At 38.3% G+C, this 20,484-nt stretch overlaps 1 long non-coding RNA gene across 1 annotated transcript; it reads right to left on the reverse strand.

The window, feature by feature from the left end:
* Positions 1-1,028: 1,028 nt before the first annotated feature.
* On the reverse strand, positions 1,029-20,467 carry LOC118170695. Its single transcript, XR_004752842.1, has 5 exons — positions 19,650-20,467; positions 14,100-14,219; positions 10,319-10,439; positions 5,567-5,707; positions 1,029-1,737 (listed from the first exon to the last, which is right to left on the reverse strand). It is a non-coding gene; the product is annotated as an uncharacterized LOC118170695 (long non-coding RNA).
* Between the last annotated feature and the right edge of the window lie 17 nt (positions 20,468-20,484).

Here is a 20,484-nt window from a genome sequence, read left to right on the forward strand (position 1 = left end):
CGGCGCTACTCCCCCCCCTCCCTGGGCGCTGTCTCGCCTTGGGGCCTGTGGGGGTGTGGCGCCGGGCACCGCAGGGCACCGCAGGGCACCGCAGGGCACCGCAGGCCGCCGCCTGCCCCCGGCCCCGCCTCGCCCAAGGTGACCCCGCGGCCGCCCCCGGTGCGGTTACGGGGCTCGGCGTCGCACCGGCAGCGTTGCGAAGGGGAGCGGGCTGCCAGGGAGGAGGTGTGGTGGTGGTTTGTTGTTTTTTTTTTGGCTTCTCCCTTTTGCCGCCGCTCGTGGCAGAAATAGCTCCGGCTACGCTTTTTCAAATGGTATTGTGACTTTCGAGTCGATGATAGCTCTCTAAATATATGTATTTGAGTGTTTTTGCTGTGGAGGGAAGTGCTTATCAAAAAGAAGGCTCTAGCTTGTTGTGCCCTGCTGTGGTGTGAGCAGACGTGGTAATCCTGTGGATCACAAGCCGTATATATTCTGCCAGGACAATTTAGGTGATACCCAGCCCCTTCTGGCAGCGTTCCTTCCCCTGGGCTACAGGCTGCCCCCACTGCGCTGACGGCAGCAGTCCCAGCTACCATCTTCTTTCTATCAAAATGCCCTCTTGATGTCCTGGGCCACCTGCCTGTGCAGCACCCCCTGTGTCAGCCTAACACTGAGTGACCTTACCCTGTGCAGAACAGTGCTTTATGTGCACACACCAGTGTGCAATCAAACCAGGTACCCCTGGAAAATTTCAGGTCCCCTGAGTCTGTACAGTGGTGTACACTACATAAATACCAGACAGACTGAGCTAGCACAGAGCTCTCTCTGCCTTGACAGGGGAACAAGCTGCCTGGACTACCTGGTTGCAAAACTGTGGACGCTTACCTGAATTATCCTCATGTTTTGTACATTAGAGACCCACCAATGAACCCTTCAGTTAACGGATTTTCTCCTACATTTTCACCTTTTCACTGTCATCATCCTGATCTGTGTGATGCTGCTTGCTTCACCTGAGTATCTGTGTTCTTATGATTAAAGAAGCAGTCTCTGGGGAAGCCAGGTCTTTATTGGTTTGAAGATCAGAAACAAGACAAACATAGTGAGGAAATAACCTGCGAAACACTGGGGGCAGTGATGCTGCTACTGTTGAAGGGGAGTCACATTTTGCCACAGCTGGACTCTTAATTCTTCAGGCACTCACTCACCCAGAGGTTCAGGGAGTTCCTGGTAATTCACTCTGGCAGGGAAGAGCAAGTAGATTGCAATGGCCAGATCTGCACAATGAGAAGTTAAGCTTGGGAAAAGGATACTTTTGCAGCCAACCATCACGATCACTCAGACAATGAAAAAAATCCAAATCAACCCAAAACCTGAGGCACTGTTACATTTAGATAGATAAGCGTCTGATGATATTGTCACAGATATATAAAGATGTTACCCCATTTTTAAACATTTTCCCCACTCTAGCCATCATCATTTTCATCTCAGCCAGATTGAATCTGAGTCAGCTGATTTTCATCCAGGTGCTGACAAGCATTTTGATATCCTTGAGAAGACAGCAGCAGCATCGCTAACAAATGAGATATGCTGCAGCATCTTCAACATATTCTTGGCATTAAAGCTCATCCCTTCACTAGCAAATTACACTGCATAGGCTCCATATGTGAGGATACACCAAGGTCCAATAGCCATTACTACCCTCTGGGATTTGCTGGACAAGGATTGGCTGGTCAGAGCACATCCTTTAGCAAAATCCTGTATATGCACACACAGCAGGCATATATATGTGCAGCAATGCATTATGCTAGTTCTCAAATAAGCACATGCTCGGAATACACATGCAGCACTGATGCATTTGCATAAATGTTTACACCCAAGCACTCTCATAATCAAAAACAACATATAACACATCAACAGTGCTGTGAAACATTAAATGAACCACTTCCATGATCTCAGTATTATGTGTCTAAATGAAGATATACAGACTCAGAGCTGGACATTCTCATTCTCACTCTGCATACACAACTGATGCTATCTTAATAGGTTAATATTAATGAATTGCATAACTTATCAATGTTTTGTTATAATATATGTGTATATATAGTTAGCATTCAAAACACTGACTCTAATTCTAGCCTTTAGCCCTAATTCTCAGTCTGCCTTACTTAACTTCCTTATATAAAATCCTTTGATGCCGAAGTGCCTCATGTCACTGCTCACACAACAGTAATCTCTTCTTTAAGTTTCTTTCAATACAATTGGTTAAACAATCAAATCATGCAAATATTAAAAATGCTCTTTTCATGTTAGAATAACTCAGTAATAGCACAATCTAAAAATTTTAGATTTCATTTGTTTTGCTGATTTGTGTAAGATTTAAAAAAATAGCTATGCTGTAAGAAGTTCAGCCCAACAGTTTTAGACCTATACACAATTAATGATGCAGTTTCAGTGACTCACAGTGGGTTTTAATCCATTTTTCTACATATTCGTTGGGTACTATTGATTAGGAATATCCTAGCAAGACCTATCTTTTTCTCTGAAGCCTAAAGCTCTGTAGAAGATGTATAGTTCCCTAATGAAACTTGTAAATTCAACTCTATGTAGACTCAGAACTAAAAATGAGAGGGTCATTTCAGGACAGGGAAGATAAGTTTCTGGTAGATTGGAGGCTCTCACATGTGCTGTTAATGGAAATCACTTTTTCATACAGTAATTACTTCTGGAGCCACATTTCATTTCACTCAGTAATCACACCAATTTCTAGATGAGATAGCAGCATTTCTGCAGCAACTACAACAGTTGATTTCAATATGGATTTGAAATAAATCACTACATTTAAAGCATTACACAATTTAACTTTCTTCCCTTGCATGTAAGGTGGGCCTGTGTTGCAAGGCATTGGCATATAGAGTCTGATAGCTTTGTCCATCCATACTGGTATCTCTTACTCTGAGGATATAGGCTCTGCTCAGGTAATGGATATGCACCTGCCTTCGTTGGTATTCCCTTGATGTGGCTTTAGGATTGCAGCAGTACTTGTAAATTGCATGGTTTGAACACCCGTCTTTGACTGCTTTTCCCTAAATCCCACATTCCAGCATCTCAGCATACCACTGCCAGCTTCCTTCTCTACTCCTAAACAGACCGATATATTTGGTGTTTAACTCTTTGTTTTCCTTTCAGGTTGTTCCAGTCTACTGGCACGTTTCCTGCTGCCAGCTAGCCCAGTGTGGGATGTTTTTCTAGCAAGTTGTTGAAGTGTCAAGAAGCATGTGTATCTCTTGGTGAATATAGAAGCTATTTTCCAAATTTTGCAGCTCCTGACCCAGAAACAGGAATATTCATCGCTGCAGCATAATTTCAGATGTGCCAAGAAAATATCAACTATGTCATGTAGATATGCTAGGGAAAAGATGAAAGCTGAAGTACAGCAATTTCCCCTGCTCCATGCAGTAGCTATACAGAGTGATACAGTACATCATTATGCAGGTAAGACCAACTCCATTGATGCCCAGCTCATTGCTACTGAGACCTGTCCTCACAGAGAAGAGCAAAAGAAAGGTCTTACACTGTGTTTCTACAACATCTGAAATTATCAGCTTCTGAATCCAAATGAAACCAGAGCAACTTGGTACAGCCACTTGCTCTATCAAATGCCCTGAAAAATGTTCATTGATGCACTCTTACTGTGAGTCCAGGAGGAATCTGGAGCCTCAGGAAAGCATACTGCCCACCTGTGACTGCTGCAATTTTGTAAGACATTTTAGTTCAAAGTGGGAGGCTTTTTAATTAAAAATAACTTGAGGTTCCATCAGTGTGACTAGGTACACTTAAAGGAAGATGCTCCAAAGGAATTTTACACTTTCAGTCAACACTGCCACTTCCATCCTTCCCTTCTTGGTGCTAGCCATTTCCCAGGATAGCCACTGGTCAGAGAAAGTATTTAAACACAGAAGCAAAGTGTTTATGTATTTTCTTACTGCTTTCAGCTATACCTGTTTCACCACAAATCTCAAGAGTCATAAAGTTGCAAGGTGGTGATTTATTTTATTTTCCCTGGTGTTTTAAATAAAAATTTAAAAAGGTAAGTTTGAGCTGTGCTTCTGCCTTCCTTCAGTATTGCCTCTTGACAAGATAACATTTCTCAATTTTACTATGGATATTCATTGGAGGTACTAGGTGCTGTCCTGTGATCAACGTCCTACTGATTAGACATGTTTTTTTGCAGAGATAAATTACAGACTTCCTTAATGGGTAAGTCCAGCTGCTCAGTTTTTGCCCGTTATCTTATATGATCATTTGGAAGAAGAGGCGTAGTCTCTCACTATCAGTCAAACAACAATTCTTTCAGTTTCTTATTACTGTTCTGCAGATTCTTCCATGTTTGTAGAAGACACTGCCTGCAAATTTGTGATTCAGAATGATTTACTAATAACTGTTAAGGAAAATTCTTACTGACAGCCTTCTGTATCTGACTTTGTGTTCCTTTTGTGTATCCGGCTGCCATCAGGGTCATTTAAAAATTTTCCTTACCCACATCAAGAGAAGTCCTTCACTTTTCTACACAAGTGTCCAAACATTTTGAATCCACGATAGATTGCCCAGCCAAGAAAAGCAAGATAGTAAAAAAAATATCTTCATTTGCTTCACTTCTGAACAGTTGATTGTGTATAAAATATAAGAGTAGAGAAGAATACTGAAGAAATTAATCACGTCTTGTTCTTGCACTTTAAGTAGTTCAGCAACATATTTTGTTTGCAGTACATGAACTATAGAAAGAACAAAACTTAAATAAAAATGAATGGTGTAGTTGTCTAACATAGTTCAAGTATAGTCACAAAGTCTGTATAACTTTGACTAAACAACAAGTATTTCTATTCAAAATGCATAGCTTTTTAATAAACTGTATATTAAAATGTTTTCAGTGCACTTGAGTCTTCATTATTTGCATGCTTACTGTAATTTAGATGTGATCAGTATTATACTAATGTTTGTTCTTACTGTGCATTGAGACTCTGGATCACTCACCTTTTGCAGAATAAGAAGATTTAAACAAAAATAGTAGTGCTTTTAATTTTCTCTTTTTAGGCCTTTTCTACAGAGATCTCCAAGTTAATTACACTTGTTAATTGAAAGTACACTAAGCTATATTGAATGCCTGTATATTTTTATTCAGAATTAAAAATGACCTTAATTCAATTTAGTTTAACTTACTGTGGAAGTGAAATAGGCTACCTTAAATGAAGGTCACTTTAATCTTAACTAAAAGAGTTCACACAAAGAGTTTATGAGGCTTGACTACTGCATCCGAAAAAAATTAGATTATTTCACAGTATCACCACGCAGAGAATCCCTCATTCTAGTTTACAAGCTTATATTTCACTTTCTAAGAGGTATTCTTATATTTTTTAGATAACAGAAGGGAAAATACATTAGGATCATGCCCAATTGGATTGGAGTGGATGTCAAGAAAAAAATAGTATTACTAAATACTAGAGCACAAGAAAACAACGTTGATTTAGAGACATTCACTACTTTTTTTTTTTTTTTTTTTTTTTTTTTTTTGGAAGACACTTCTTACCTGCTTTTCCTTTTCTTCTTGATGTCTTATGTCATCACACAGTGATGCAGTGATGTCATGCTGTATCATCTGTTGGTATGAAGACTTATGACAAAAAAACACCAATTTTTGAGCTTATCATCTCCACTTAACTTCTTTTAACTAGAAGAAAAGAAGGAAAAAATTCTGGTCAAAATTCTCTAGTGCAGCTATCTTTGTGCATTCTATATCAAAGACATTGACTTCAGTCTGATCATAGTTACACAATGTTAAGAAGAGTCTTCTATGAGAAAACTTCTTTCACTTAGCATTACAGAAGTAGACTTAAAAAAAATCTTTGTATTCATCTAACAAACAGTGGCACCTAATTAACAAAAAAATACATCAGCATGGCTTTTAGGATATGCTTTCACCTTCAGTGGTTACATAGCCAAGTAGAAATTTGAACAGAGTCAGTGTAGACTGTGGCGTTAATAAAATGGAAGGCAAAATATATTCAAAGCATACTTTACTGAAATGCTCCTGATAATAAGAAAGCCAAAAATAAATTCTGTTGTCCAGTGTGTTCAGTGATTATCCTGGAGCCGAGGTGCTCTAAAGGGATCCTCTTTATTTCACTATACAGTTTCAAATGCATCTGTTTGACAGAGCATATATATCTGCAGAATTTCTCTCTAAGACTAGAAAAATTATGCCTCGTTCAAAATACTAAATTCCTAGCGTCACATATACCTTTCCCACTGAGTTTAATAACTCTTAAACAATTGGAATATCACACAATTCCTTATGCTTATGAACAAAGTATTATCCATATCATTAACATTTAGCTGACTTCAGAGGTATTGATATCATGGTTTACACTTGCAGATCTGCTTGAAATATCAGTGATACTTCTGCTGGAGGCAGAAAATTCACATTTTCATTAAGTGCTAGGTCCCAGAATTTGATCTTTTAAACTTTTTTTTTTTTTTTTTCTTCCAACCAAGTGATTTTATTTATTTATTTATTTTTCAAGCAAAACATGAGTCTGTCATTTTTTCCCCTCCCTTTTGGTATTTAAAAAGTGCTTATTTTTTTGTTTGGTTTGTTTATCCAAAAATGTGATAAGATACAAAAACATCGACTTTGCTGCTGCTCAGCAAACGTTAGTCTGACTTTAAAGTGTCACTACAACTTGTGTTGATTTGCATCATATATTCTTACTGGATTGTATTCACTCCTTGCTGACAACAGCTTCCAGGATCCCAACCACATTAAACAGAGATGGGATCAGTCAGCTTTATTTATATTTTTGTAGCTATTCACATCCCAGTTCTTCTCAAATGCTACTGTGACCAGCTCTCTACTTGTCTGTGTTTTGTTACTGTTTCTCCATGAGATTTTTTGAAGTAACTACTGGCTTCTTTTGTACATACTCTGCAAATCTTTTTACTGCAGTAGTATTATAACATCATTTCAAACAACCCAATAAATTAGGAATAACGACAATTAGTAGTGACATACCTAAATCCAAGCTTCGCTGTATTCTACTTAAGTGCCTGTCCTATAACTTGTGTCCCCCAGTCATATATCACTACTGGGTAAAGTCTACCTAAGAAGCTTTTTATAAACACAGATTCAGCTCTTCAGCTACAATATATTTAGTAGTGCTCTCTCAAAATAGAAAACCAGTCTAGGATGGTTGTCCTGGTTTATTATTTATGTAGAAGCATGTTTTTAAACAGAAACTACTATTTGCTCTCATGGTTACATCATATTGTTGTTTCTTTTGGACACACCATCTTCTGCAAAGGTCCTTTGTTCATATGAGAACGGTCATCTCAGCCAGAGGCATTAATAACATGCAATTTGCTCATGGTTCACAATCCTGGTGCTTGAAGAGTCTGTCAAATTAATCCAAGTTTTTGCTTAACTTTCAGCTTCTCCTATTTGCTTAATTTGCATCATTATTCCTTGTTTATGATTTCAAGCATACTTTTTAAAATCTACCATCTTTGTCTTACAATATTTTGAGCCCTTGGTCACATCTAAGGCATCAGAACACTATGCAGTCCAATGCTTTATTCAAGTACCATTTCCTTGGCATATTCTAAATTACCTCATCTGGGGTCTACTTCTCCCAGCAATCTGTTACTGTACTATTCCCTCTCCATTTTATTGCAAACCAGGGGTTAATTAGCTTTATAGAATTTGAAGGTTTTCTTAAATATAAAAATCTTCAGTAGTTCTTACCCTAAGACAGGCTAATGCCATGCTTTATTATAACACCTTGTAACAGACAAAAATGTACTGAGCTAAAATTTGTCACCCCAACTGTATAAAATACAAAATACTTTCAAACCTTCAGGTTTAAAATATGTAACTTCCATGTTTTTTCTTTATTTTTTTTTTTTTTAGTATTTAGAATATAATACTCCTCAATCTTTGTAACAGCTTTCTGACTATCCTGTTTTGCCTGGATTGCTGAAAACTGCTAAATGTGCCAAATGCATCAGCACTTGCTATTTTCAGAAGGAAAACCTTCTGGTTGACTTGCTTTTAAATAACACCTAGTGCTTCCAAATGTACATTGGAGTGTTCTTTTATTCTTTTCCAGTAGTTTTGGGTATTTCCAGAATTTGAGACTTTACATGCTCTGATTTCTTCAGTGTCTTTCATTTCTTATTACTGCCAGTGCCATAAATGAGGAGTCATTCTAGGTTCAGATGATTACAGACATTCTTTAATCATGTGCGTCCACAGTGCCTTTTCCTCACACTTACAAGACAGAAAACTAAAACTCTAAAGGAATATTTACACCAGTAACCTTTCATTCTGAAAAATTATAAAGAAAATTATAGTATTGCATTTATAGGTGTGAATCAATTGAAAAGACTCATGCAATAAACAAACAGTAAAAGCCACTTTCCATCTGAAAACAACAACAAAAAACAGCCAAGAAACAAGCTTAGAAATTTTTGAAGATCTATTTTTGGTTTGTATTTCTCCTTCAAGCTTTGTCAGACAAGTGTCTATGGTGCTAGCCAAGAGGAATGTATTAATCCTCAGCAACAAAAGTGGCTATTCCAAGTGGTTGTAATGCAAATACTGATGTAAAAGCTTTTTCCTCTCAGCTCTAGAATCTAAGATGTCACTGGCAGAATGTGGTTTGATATCAAGTGTTCTGTACTTTCGATAGTTGCATGACCAATCCAGCAAGAGAATGTTTTCAAGCATGTTCTTTTTATCTCAGAGATCTTTGACTTCTACTTGCATTTAATCTAAGACAGATTTACATTTTTTTTTTAAAAAACTCAATTTAACATCTGAAATGTCAAATTCATTTTCTAGTAATAGTTGACATAAATATGCTGCTTCTGGTGAAAAGGTGAAACTTTAAAAAAAATCCATGTTAAAAGATTATAAATGTGAAATACAGGTTTTTCACAGGAATGTGAAAGGTTTTGTTGTTGTTGTTTGTTTTTAATTGGTATTAGCTATTACCATTTTAGTCACATTCGCATGAAAGATCTCCATTCATTTCATTTTGCACAAAGGGCACATCTATTCCCAAGGAATATATGAATCAATAAATGTCTACATATAGAAATTAACTTACAGCACTGGAAACCAAAGAAATGCTTGAACTACTTTTAAATAATTTCTGGCAAAGAAAATTAATCAAGGTCTAATAGCAAATGTATAGCCATACAGATACCTGACCCTGTTAGGGATAACGTTGACATTTATGTTATGGCCAGATGCAATATTTTAACTTGGGGTGATGCAATTCTGTATGGATCACTTAAAACAGATAATGAATATCCTCCGGATTCTTCCTCAGAGATCTAAGAAGTGTCCTTTTCCTAATGCTAAAGACTTCAAGAGCTTTTAAAGGAGCCTTACATATGCTAATACATCTTCTCACACACTGCCTTTACTCCTTTTTAACCCCGTTTTGTCTCCCTTCCTCTCCTTTCCCATTCCATTCAGTTTACTTACCTTTTTCCCTCTGTTGTACTGCAAATTTACTTACAAAGTAATTATTTTTTAATAGTTGAAAGCTAATGAAATTCAGCATCACACTTGGATGATGGTTAGCATCCCCTGCTTTGTCCAAATAACGGGGACATTAGATCTCATTTTCACAAATAGATTTGAAGATAAATATGCACGCATGTCTAAATGGGTTGGGGCCCTACCTGGTCATTATTAAAAAGGCAAACCAGAGCTGAGATTTCTAATCCCTTGAGTGCACAAAAACATACAGAGGCAAAGGCCATTAAACCCTTTGATGAAGATAAAAGTATTTTTCCTGGAAGTCTAAAACAAAATCCTGCTTCATACTCAAAACCAGCGTTGTCATTGGTGACATCAGGATGTTATCTGTAGTACTGGGCCTGGGTTATTCTATTTTTGCAGCTGTTCCTTCTTATAAAGGATCTTAAAAAAAAAACTTTGCTTACATGCTGCCATAACATTCCACCAATGTATTGCAGAGAAAGGAGCATAATTAGCCGTATTTATTCCATCAAGGTTAGTATAGGACAAAATCTGATTGGGTAAAAAAGACATTAGCAATGGTTGTCCTAGGTAAGTAAATTATTCCTATAATTTCTTAGGTATGCTAAGTATGATAAATGCAGGTTACTTTGTCCTTCACTTAAAAGTACTTTCTTAATAGAAGATAGGGGAGAGATATTTCTTTTCTAATCTGCTACCCGTTTGAAGGGGAAGCTACATGTTTTAAATAATGATCCTTTTACATACAAATAATACAATTAATGACAATACTTATCAGTTACGCAGTGCTTTTTCATCCATAAGTCTCAGGCTGAGACAGACAAATGATGTCAAGGGCTTCTGGAAATTCCAGTGCTGTTAGAGAGTGGCAGTCTCCTGGCAGCTGGGATTTCTAGGGAGGGGAGGAGAAAGGCTGGAGGAAGCATTGGGACAGCAGCAGAACCCCTTGTGAAGGGCACCTTAACCCTGCTGCAAGAGAGGAGAGCATTGTAACCATAGTAAAGGAATAAAATAGCGCAGAACAGAAGAGGTTTTGAAAATGGGAAAGGGAAAGAATAAAGAAGCCGGAGGAACTACAGCACACACATGCAGAAAAAGCAGAGAACACAAAACCGATAAATTGTTACAGAGAAGAACTTGCCGAACTTGCCTCATTCAACAGGAAAACATACTATGAACTTTCAAGACACAAAATTGCAGGGGATGTAACATGTTCAGCCTGGGAAGAAAGGGTGCTGATTATGGCTAGGAGAACCTGTGCTTTTGTTACGATCTCAGCAATACGGGAGCAATCCAGGTTTGTCCTTGGCTGTGCGGCTGCTCTGTGCATGGAGCTTTCTAATCACTTTCCAACAGTCCCAAGTAAAATAATTTGCAGACTTTTGGTCTGAACAAACTGTTTTAATGTACATTTGGACATTCAAAATGATGTCCTAACTTTGAGTAGGGCCTTAATTTTCTATACTAGTTGATACAATAAGTCATAACCAGTCAATGGAATCACTATTGCTTCTTGGACAAATCAGTCCCTCGGTTTCATGGGATTTTTCCTACAAAATAAGGAAATTTAAACTACATTAATATTATCTATTGTATTCATAGAATGATTCAGGTTGGAAAGGACCTTAAAGATCATCTAGTTCCAATCCCTCTGATATGGGCAGGGAAAAAAGTCACAGAAGTACATTCTCCCATCTGAACCAAACCCAGACTTCATCATGATTACATAAAGTATAGTTGTAGCAGTCTTGCTTCTTTTCTACAGAAAGCAGTTGTGAAGGAATTCAAATATGCTCCTACATCATGCTGTCCATTTCTCCATAAGCAGGGCACTCTGAAGTTCGTTGTCTTTCTCTGATTTGGATACTATAGCACAAACAGGATAGGCTCCTTTAAATGTCTCTGGTTTATCTGGTTGCTTAGGACAACCCCTGTAAACATCATAAAAAAAAGCTGGGGACCTTGAGGAAAAAACTAGGTCATTTTGGAACAGCCAAACTCTGTATCTGTACCTGTATGAGGAGATAGTCTCTGCAAAAACATATATTGCACATTTCTCTTGGAACACTTTATACTTTTACAGTCTGTTATTTTAGTTTCTGATATATAGCAAAAATAAACATTTTCTGACAGCTTTTCTTATTTTCTACATTGCTTGTGATAAATATTTACTGATTTAATACTTTTATATATACATATAATGAAATGAGATTATAACAAAGAAAATAACTATACAGAAATGACAATTCTGCTTATCATTTTAATTTGACAGTGTGTTTTTATTTTTGAGGTAGCAGCTTTAGAAAGGTGAAGTGTCTGTCAGAAAGCTGATTAAAAATAGTTCTGGTAAAATTAAAGTGTTACTCTTTCCAATATTGCTATATCTAATTGGCAACTAAATAGAGGTGTTAAGCATTAGCTAGATGGTAGGTATTTCAAAGCTTGCTCTTACTGATAATAATTTTGTATGCTGTTTTAATCTCACTCACAGTTCTATAAAGTTAAATAAAGCCAGCCTGACAATTGTGTCCCTGATATTTTGGAACTCAAGGTTTTTGCTTATTTTTTTTTTTTTTTTTTCAGAATCATAGAATCATAGAATCATAGAATATCCTGAGTTGGAAGGGACCCTTAAGGATCATCAAGTCCAACTCTTGACACCGCACAGGTCTACCCAAAAGTTCAGACCATGTGACTAAGTGCACAGTCCAAGAAAATACTTTAGAACTGAGATTAAAGGTTTAACTAGTTTGTGCCTCTACTGACCATACTTCACTACAAAGAGTTGCTTCAGGAAATGATTAGTATTGCTGCTCTATAGTATTACACTTCTATTCTGGATTTAAAATGTAGTATTCTTTCAATGTATGTACCCCTTTCATTGTTGTCCACAAAATAATTGTTATCTGTGGGAGACAGATAGACAAGTGAGCTTGATCATACATGAACAAGTTAATTTTGAACTCTATATTATGCCTGTAATTAAGAAAGAAACCTCCATTTACTTCTCATGAATGTTGTAGCTACCTCATACTTAATATAAAAATACACCCCAAAATAGCTTACAGAAAACCCATGACAGTGTCATTATCTCATGTACAAAGCCTATGTTTTTGTGATTAGATAATGAAGAGTCTTAAGGAATAAAGTTATTAAGGTAACTGAACCTCACAAATGACATATTAAATAAGAATTTTTGGTTGAATCCTGGGAACGTCACTCTTCCTTTCATTTTTTCCTGAGAGAGAAGGAGGAAATTAAAGCGTTCCTTGTTCAAGTAATTCAAGTTCATATTGTCTTAAGTTCCATGTAGTATTTAAATGAGGACAGAACAAAAGGAAAATAAAAATGAGGGAAAAAAAGAGCAAAACAATTTAAATCTCCCACAACTGTCAGAGCTTTGAATGGTAAAAATCTTGTCAAGTTTCCATCGTCCTGTTAATTTTGGTGTGCTTTTTATAAAACAAAGTTATCCCGAGTCAACATTTCTCTTCCACCTACTTTATTGTAATAGACATGTCTGATATAGAAGTAGGATGGGAGTTGGAGAGTAGCAAACCCAGTCTGCCATCACCTGCTTCAAATTATCAGCTGAAAAAAAGTTTTCTTCTTAAGTAGAAACACAGCCCTTTAAATGAACTAGGACTGTTATTAGGTTGTCTCTTTTACATTTGAATCCTACTCATTTTAAAAGAATAAAGCATTTTTCATGATGATGCAATTTTTTTTTTCCCCACAGAAATCCACGTTAAACACAATAAAATCATTTCATAGCATACTGTTCTCCAAGTCCTCAGTTCACTGTATAACCTCCATTAATAAGTTCTTTTAGTGAGTATTTTACAATAAAGGTAAATTCAAAGCTTCTAAAAGTAATAGGACAAAACCAAGTAAATATTGCTCAGCTTATAGAAAATATTACCTATGCCTCGGCATCCTTAGCTCTCCTGAGTTGACCCCTATGCTGTTTATCTTTCTAGAACCAGGAATTTTCATTACAAAGAGCAAGATTCAACTGAAAAGATTAAGCAAACAAAACCGCGTTGTTATACAGTGAGGTTCCCTCTGTTCAAGAGATTAAATTAAATTTCACATACCCATCTATACAAACAGATTAAATTTATATAAGACATACAATACAAAAACACCTTATGAAAGGTAATACAAAATGAAAAATAATGAAAAATCTTACACTGTATTGCAGGACTTCAAAGTAAAGATACCTACCCCCCTCCCCAAATCCCCCTTACTATGAAAAAACATTGTACAAGGCTACAGAGGGCACTAATAAACCTTAGTGGCTCTAATCAGCCCCACCTGGAGGCTCCCCCACACCCTTCAGAGCTCTATTTAAGTTCTGCCCTGAGCCACTGCTTAGCCTATGCTAAAGGATTGAACTCTTGCATAGTCCTAGCCTAGGTACTAAACAGCTGTGTACCAGCTGTACCTCTAGGGTGGCTTCCTAGCTTGGCTTTGTACCTGTCTTATCACCACAATATTGCCTAATAATAGGGGCTCTTGAGTAGTTCCAGCTGTTGTCTGTTCTGCTTACCTTGCTTTAAATAATGTGAGAAGGATTGCTGAGGCTCTTGGACTATAGCAGTGGGATCTCTCTTGGCTTGTGTTCCTATAGTGAGCAGTCACTCTTGTTGCCTCCTAGTGTGTTGTATTTCTGTAATACAAATTTGAACTTTCTTAAGGTCATGTAATTTACAGAAGATTCAGAGTGCTGCCCAGGTGCAGTGAGTACTTCCATTCAGTGCTGTTTCTTGTATGTAGAGCTGCCCCATGTAAACTGGTAGTTGTTCTGTTTTACTTGCTGTGTAACACAAATTCAGTGTTGGTAGGGTTTTACCATATGTTGCTGAAGAGGTTACTATGCTTCTAGCCTTAACTATTCCTATAAATGCAGATTGCTAGACCTTGACCCCAGTACCCTACCTTCTACTTTTTCCTCCAAAAATATTTGCTGCTTTTATTACCCTTCATCCTCTGCTGCAACATCCTAATTTGAATGGGTAAGAGGCAATGCATGATGAGTTCAGGGTGCCCACCTTGCCAGGCTAAGATGCATTCTAGGAAAGCAATTTGCAGTGCAGAGGCACCTGAGCATCTGACCCTGTGCATAAATAAGCTCTGCCAAATCAGAATTCAGTATGTGTAGTTTAGATGGCTTTGCATCATGCAGCACAGTGCACCTTGTGGTATGGACATTAGGAAAAATTTTTCACTGTTCATGAAACTTCTCCACTGGAGAAGGTAGTATTGATTCTGCTGTCACTTCACTGTGCTGCTTTCTTTCAAACCTAGTAATGAAATGACTTGGAGTACAGAAATGCTTTATCTCCTCTTCCATGTACTGCATGGCTACAGACAATAGTATTTATATTATGTAGGTGAGAAAAAAATAACATACCAGTAAATGCTTAAAAGGATTCTACGGTCCTATAACATACCAGTAAATGCTTAAAAGGATTCTATAGTCCTGTCATTAGAAGATGCTTGTCACCCTTACAAAATTTTACAGTTGGAGAAAGCATTTTGCTTTTATTTAACAACCCCAAAACTAATCTATTTGTGCAGCTAGAAGCTGCTTAGAGGTACAATGAAAAGAGGTCTTTCTATCATCTAGGATTTCCAAAAGCTTAACTTTAGAGGATTTTTTTTGTGTGGAAACAATTAAGAATGAACATGTTTTGATGTTCTAATGGTGCATAATAATGAAATTCAAGCTTCAGATTAATATTCTGTCTACAGCTATATTTTAAATATCAACACTTTAATAGCCCTTTTTATGAGAAAAATACATAGTTCAGTGGTATAGGGTTCTTTGGGGTTTATTTCATGTGAGAACTTGTACCTGGACCTGTGAATTCAGAAAATATATAGATACTGCTGTGTCAATACTCTGCAGAATATAAATTCTGGAGATACTGGAGATATATTAAGAAACATGACAAGGATGTAAATTAATACTCTATGTTAATTTTTGTAACACAGTCTATGATATCTAATCGGTTGAGCACATGAATGGGATCTGGGAGGACTTGTGTATTTTGCTCTGCCAGAAACTCCAAAGGTCATGTTCCAAGCAAAGCATGAAGTAAATTTGCTAAATGCTGAAAACAGATTTTCTCAACCTTGTACGTATTTCAGATCTTTATCTACTGTGTGGCTTGCAACATAAATTCTTTGCTGACGTGACATTGAACCAATAGGGGGGAAAAAAACTGGAATCTGTATTTTAATGGAGATGCATAATATTTACATGCTAGCATTGACAGTAATGATTGTACAGTATTGCCAAGTGAATGAAAGACTGTCCTGCTTAGGACAAAGGTATATCAACCTTTCCATATAAATTTTAATACTGTATGTAAAAGGAATTTATCTCTTCTTCCCAACCCCAAATTAAATTAACAGTGTATCAAGAGATCTTAAAAATTAAAATAAGTGCGAAGTTTGAGATGTCCATAATTGAAAGAAAAGACCTAGAACCTCTCTAGGTCAAAAAGCTTAGATACCAACTTATATGCCAATTATCTTTACTAAAAATAATTAAGCTGGTAGAAATGCAATATCACACAAAGTAGTTGTCGCATTGCAATACACCAAACTAATAAACCAATCGCTTCAGACATAATTTCAATAAACCTGTATGAAACAGCTTTCAGTTACACTTGGTAAGATGCTGATTGTTTGAAAAGAGGCTGAGAACTTTTATACTATGGAAGGGCACACTAACTACATGGGAAATACCACAGCTTTATTGGTGCAGAAATTTTTCTCCATTTCTGGTTTTCTTCGCAGTGATTCCTGACAATACTGTTTAAGTAATGTTTTATTTCCCATGTCCAACTGAAAAGGACAAGCTGCTCACACATCTACTTGGGCCTGCAGGCCAGCAATAGCATAGACAGCCTTTGGTAATATTGTATGATCTTATCCCAGTTTGTGAATGTTTATGAAAACTATCTCCTGGATTACCACCTCAACTTAGTTGACCAGCAGATACAAATTCCTGCTTTCCTTCAATATGCCTCATTTGCTTTTACAACTCTCATGCAGTGGAATTTTTTTACTGGTTGATGCCTGCTCAGCATAGAGAAATGTCTTTCCAAACTGCTTAAGTTCTGAGACTCCCTTTTTCTTAGGGCAGACAACAGATGGGAATTTGACAAGATTACTTGAAAAAGTACCTTCAAGCTTTGATTACTAAACAGATAAAGACACTCTGAAATTATATTTTTTTGTGGCTAAAAATAAAGTGCTCATGTCTTAAAGCTATTCAAAACCATGCCTGAACTAAAGGGGTCCCACTAAGTTTGTGTAATTGACTGCAGTCTGCTGATGCCCTTGGTACTATGGTATCTGCTTACATCAGTAATGCATTTCACCCAGAGCGTGTGTGGAGTGATGAGGACTATAAAAAGTTATTGTATGAAATACTGTGTTATGTCAATATTATACTGCTACGGCTTGTAAATTTGCATTGATCTGTATAATAAAAGATGTTTACAGCGGCAATGAACTCAATCAGACACATGGCACATGTTTGGTGATGTATGGTTTAAAAAGCCATCTTGCTGGGCATTTGATTTCCAGGAGATAATCCCAGACAGCACCCTGAAGATTAGAGCGATGGGAGATAAGAAACTGTAACAGGCTGGCAGTGTCTGCCTGAACGCCATGCCCTACTAGCAGGTGTTGGTGCTGCTGGGAAATTGTTGCATGGATTTTAACACACCAAGCAGATGGCTTATTTTAAAAGAAATGGGGGCTGCTCTTCAAAGCAAAACATATGAATGGGCTGAAGAGTCTTGTAGACAGAATCCTAAGAGAATATAAAGTGTAGGATGAGAGCTTGCGCTGAACCTTGTTTTTTGACTCATAATGCTTTTCTGGAGTCAGACTCTAGGACATAGGTGATTTTTGACTGCACAGACTGTTTAGATATAGTTTTATAGCAAGCTGGAAAATGCACCTGTTCAGAAAAGCATAATTAACTACTTAATGTATTCAGAGAGGAATGTTGTGCAAACAGAAGAAAACACTTGGAATTACTAAACTTCTTATTATACATCCACATGCTGGATTTGTTTCAAAGCTTTTGAACTTCATGATTGTTATCTCAAATGGTTTGAAGCTCTGGTTTTCTGGTATTCCACAGCACAAATGTCTACATGAAGATAAAACCTGGTCCAACTGCAGAGGCAAAATGCAACCTCAAGTTTTCTGGACCATATCAGATTGTGCATCCCACTGCACCTCCATAAGGTGATGGTTGAGTGGACAGGGGAAATGTTTTCATTTCAAAGCCTATTTTGTCACTGTTCAAACGTGAGTAGTCTTTGAAGTACTTAATTATCCCCTGTGTAATTTGAAGAAATATTTACTGACTTTGACATGGCTTACATACATTCAGCATTACAGTGCTGATAATTATTCAGGAAGTAAGTTACCAGTAACCAGAAAGTTAAAATAGGAATGGTGTTCAAATAGTCTTTTCATAAAAAATAGGACTGATCTGGTTGCCTCACTCATTCCTCTACTATAATACTTTAAGGCCATAAAAGTACCTGTGTGGAATTGTAGAAAACAAAACAAGTTTAATAGAAATATGTAGATTCCTGACAGCACATTCGTTCTTGGTTTCTAGGGTTTTTCTGTCTTTGGCTGTTTCTTTGTGAAATTCATCAGACGATCTTCATGCCCTAAAAGATAATTCTTACTGCTAGTTCTTTTTACAATAATTCTTTACAATAATAGAACAAAGTTCTATTTACAATAATCATCTAGGCACACGTTAACTTGAGGGCATCAATGTTCAGACTGGCTCAATATTCAAACTAAAACTTGATTTAATGTTCCTAATCAAGCATCTGGGTATTTAATAGCCAGTTGCAATTTCTTACTAAATTGTTAGCTCTAACACTTCAACTTGGAGGTAGTGAGTACCACTTACTTTGAGTTATTCAAAATGCAGATCACATTAAAAAAAAAAAAAAAAAAAAGTGAATCTGATCTGCTTCTGGGAAACAACAGCTAAAAGCACATTTTGAAAGAGATTAATGCCTGTTGCCTCCCAGTAATGGAGATGAGAAAAAGCATTTGTGTGGTCAGACTCCAGTCTTTGCTGGGAGGCTGTGCCACAGACTGCAATTTCCCAGCCGAGACCAGCATCCATTTGTAGCAGTCCTCCTCAGCAGAGCAGAAGCATTAGCTGCACCTTGGAAGTGAGGCTGCCGGAAAATGTCTCCTGGAAGCAGAGCAGGGAGGGGGCACGGTGATATTTTCAGGCTCTGGTTTTGCCTGGGAAGTATAAACCAACAGCTGGGTACAATCTCTCGTCAGAAAGTCCCCTTTGTGCTTTGCCACTCTCCCTGCTTACATAACGTGCTTCAGTTCAGCATGGGGGCATGCCTCAGGCTCTGGGGTGTAGGTTTAGGGTACAGAACGGGGGCGTACAGCTAAAAACAAATACAGGATCTAATGCAGGCCCAAAGCAAGCTCTGACCTGGAGATTATGTGCAATGCATGTCAACCTTTTAAATCGTTTCATCTGCAGTTGATGGCATAAGTCCAAATGACTCTAACGGAAGGAAAATCAGACCTTTCCCTACAAGCATCCTGTAGCACAGCTGTGAGAAAAATAAAGAATGCTTACGTGGGGACAGACCTGGATTACATTGCCTCTGCTTTGACATGTGATTTTTCATTAAAATTTAGGTCTGTTTCTACAAACACTAACTTACATTAGCTAGCATGTGAATTTCAATGAGATTACGTATATGTGAACAAGAATTATACCTCTGCTTCTTTTTTTTGACAAGTGCCACCAAGGTTTGAGCAGTAAAGAAACGATAATTTCTGCGTACCTGTAAAAGCCACAATGTAAACTGTAAGGAAAACCAATTAAAAATAACGTCTGTGAAGTACGGATTTCTTCAGATTTACGGGCTATGCATCTGTGCTGCAGAGGAAAAGTCTCCCATCACTTTGGCATTCCCGAAGGATTCCCCGTGTGGCTTTCTGTCCTTAACGGCCAGCCCGGCGTTTGCAAGACCCCCCCCAGCCTGTTCCTGTTAAACTAGCAGCTTACCTTGCAGGATGTTAAAGCAGGAGGAAAAAAATATACACTGCTGCTGATCGACTCACATTTTCAACCAACTTTACATGCTTCACATCATTTTAGCAGGTTTCAAATTGACATCTTTCTTCGTTGCTGGGTATTAAAAAAAATATTAAAAACCTTTATTTGATGAATATTTCTCTCTATATTTTTTAATTTCTATTGAACCATTTAAGTCATTAGGTCACGCGTCTCATGCTAGGACGCAAAACATTGTAGAAAAAGCCTGAAAGGGCTCTCTCAGAGTTGCCTACAGCACGCAGAGCTTAAAACACTGGTTATAAGACCAAACGGGAAGGGGGAAAAAAATAATTAAAACATGACGGAAATCAGCACAGATCCAGGGATTTCAGCGGCGGCCCGAGCTGTCGCCCCCGGTACCGTCAGCACCCGGAGACCCTTCCAATGCCCCCCGGCACGGCTCGGGAGCACCCCGGCTCCAGGGCCAGCCCCGGGGAGGGCCGAAGCGGGCGGTAAGGGCGGCTCTGAGGGGAGGAGCGGCCCCGTCCCCGCCGCCTGAGGCGCGGTGGCTGCGTCCCGCTCGCGTTCCCGGGCAGGGACACGGCGTGGGCCGCTCCCACTGCCGGCCGCGGCGGGGGAGGCAGAGGGCGACCGGCGGCTCCAAGGGGCCGGTCCCGGTGCCTCCTCACCCCGCGCCGGGTACACCGTGAGGCTCGGTGCGGGCACGTCCCCATGTGGGCGGGCTCGGCTTCCCGGGCGCCGCCCGGCCGGCCGCCGGCGGTGTCCCCCGCGCAGGGAATGGTTTGTCCCTGCCTCCCAGCCCTACGCTCCCGCTCCTCCTCCC

Source organism: Oxyura jamaicensis, chromosome 8 (assembly GCF_011077185.1).
Source record: "Oxyura jamaicensis isolate SHBP4307 breed ruddy duck chromosome 8, BPBGC_Ojam_1.0, whole genome shotgun sequence".
NCBI classification, from domain to species: domain Eukaryota; kingdom Metazoa; phylum Chordata; class Aves; order Anseriformes; family Anatidae; genus Oxyura; species Oxyura jamaicensis.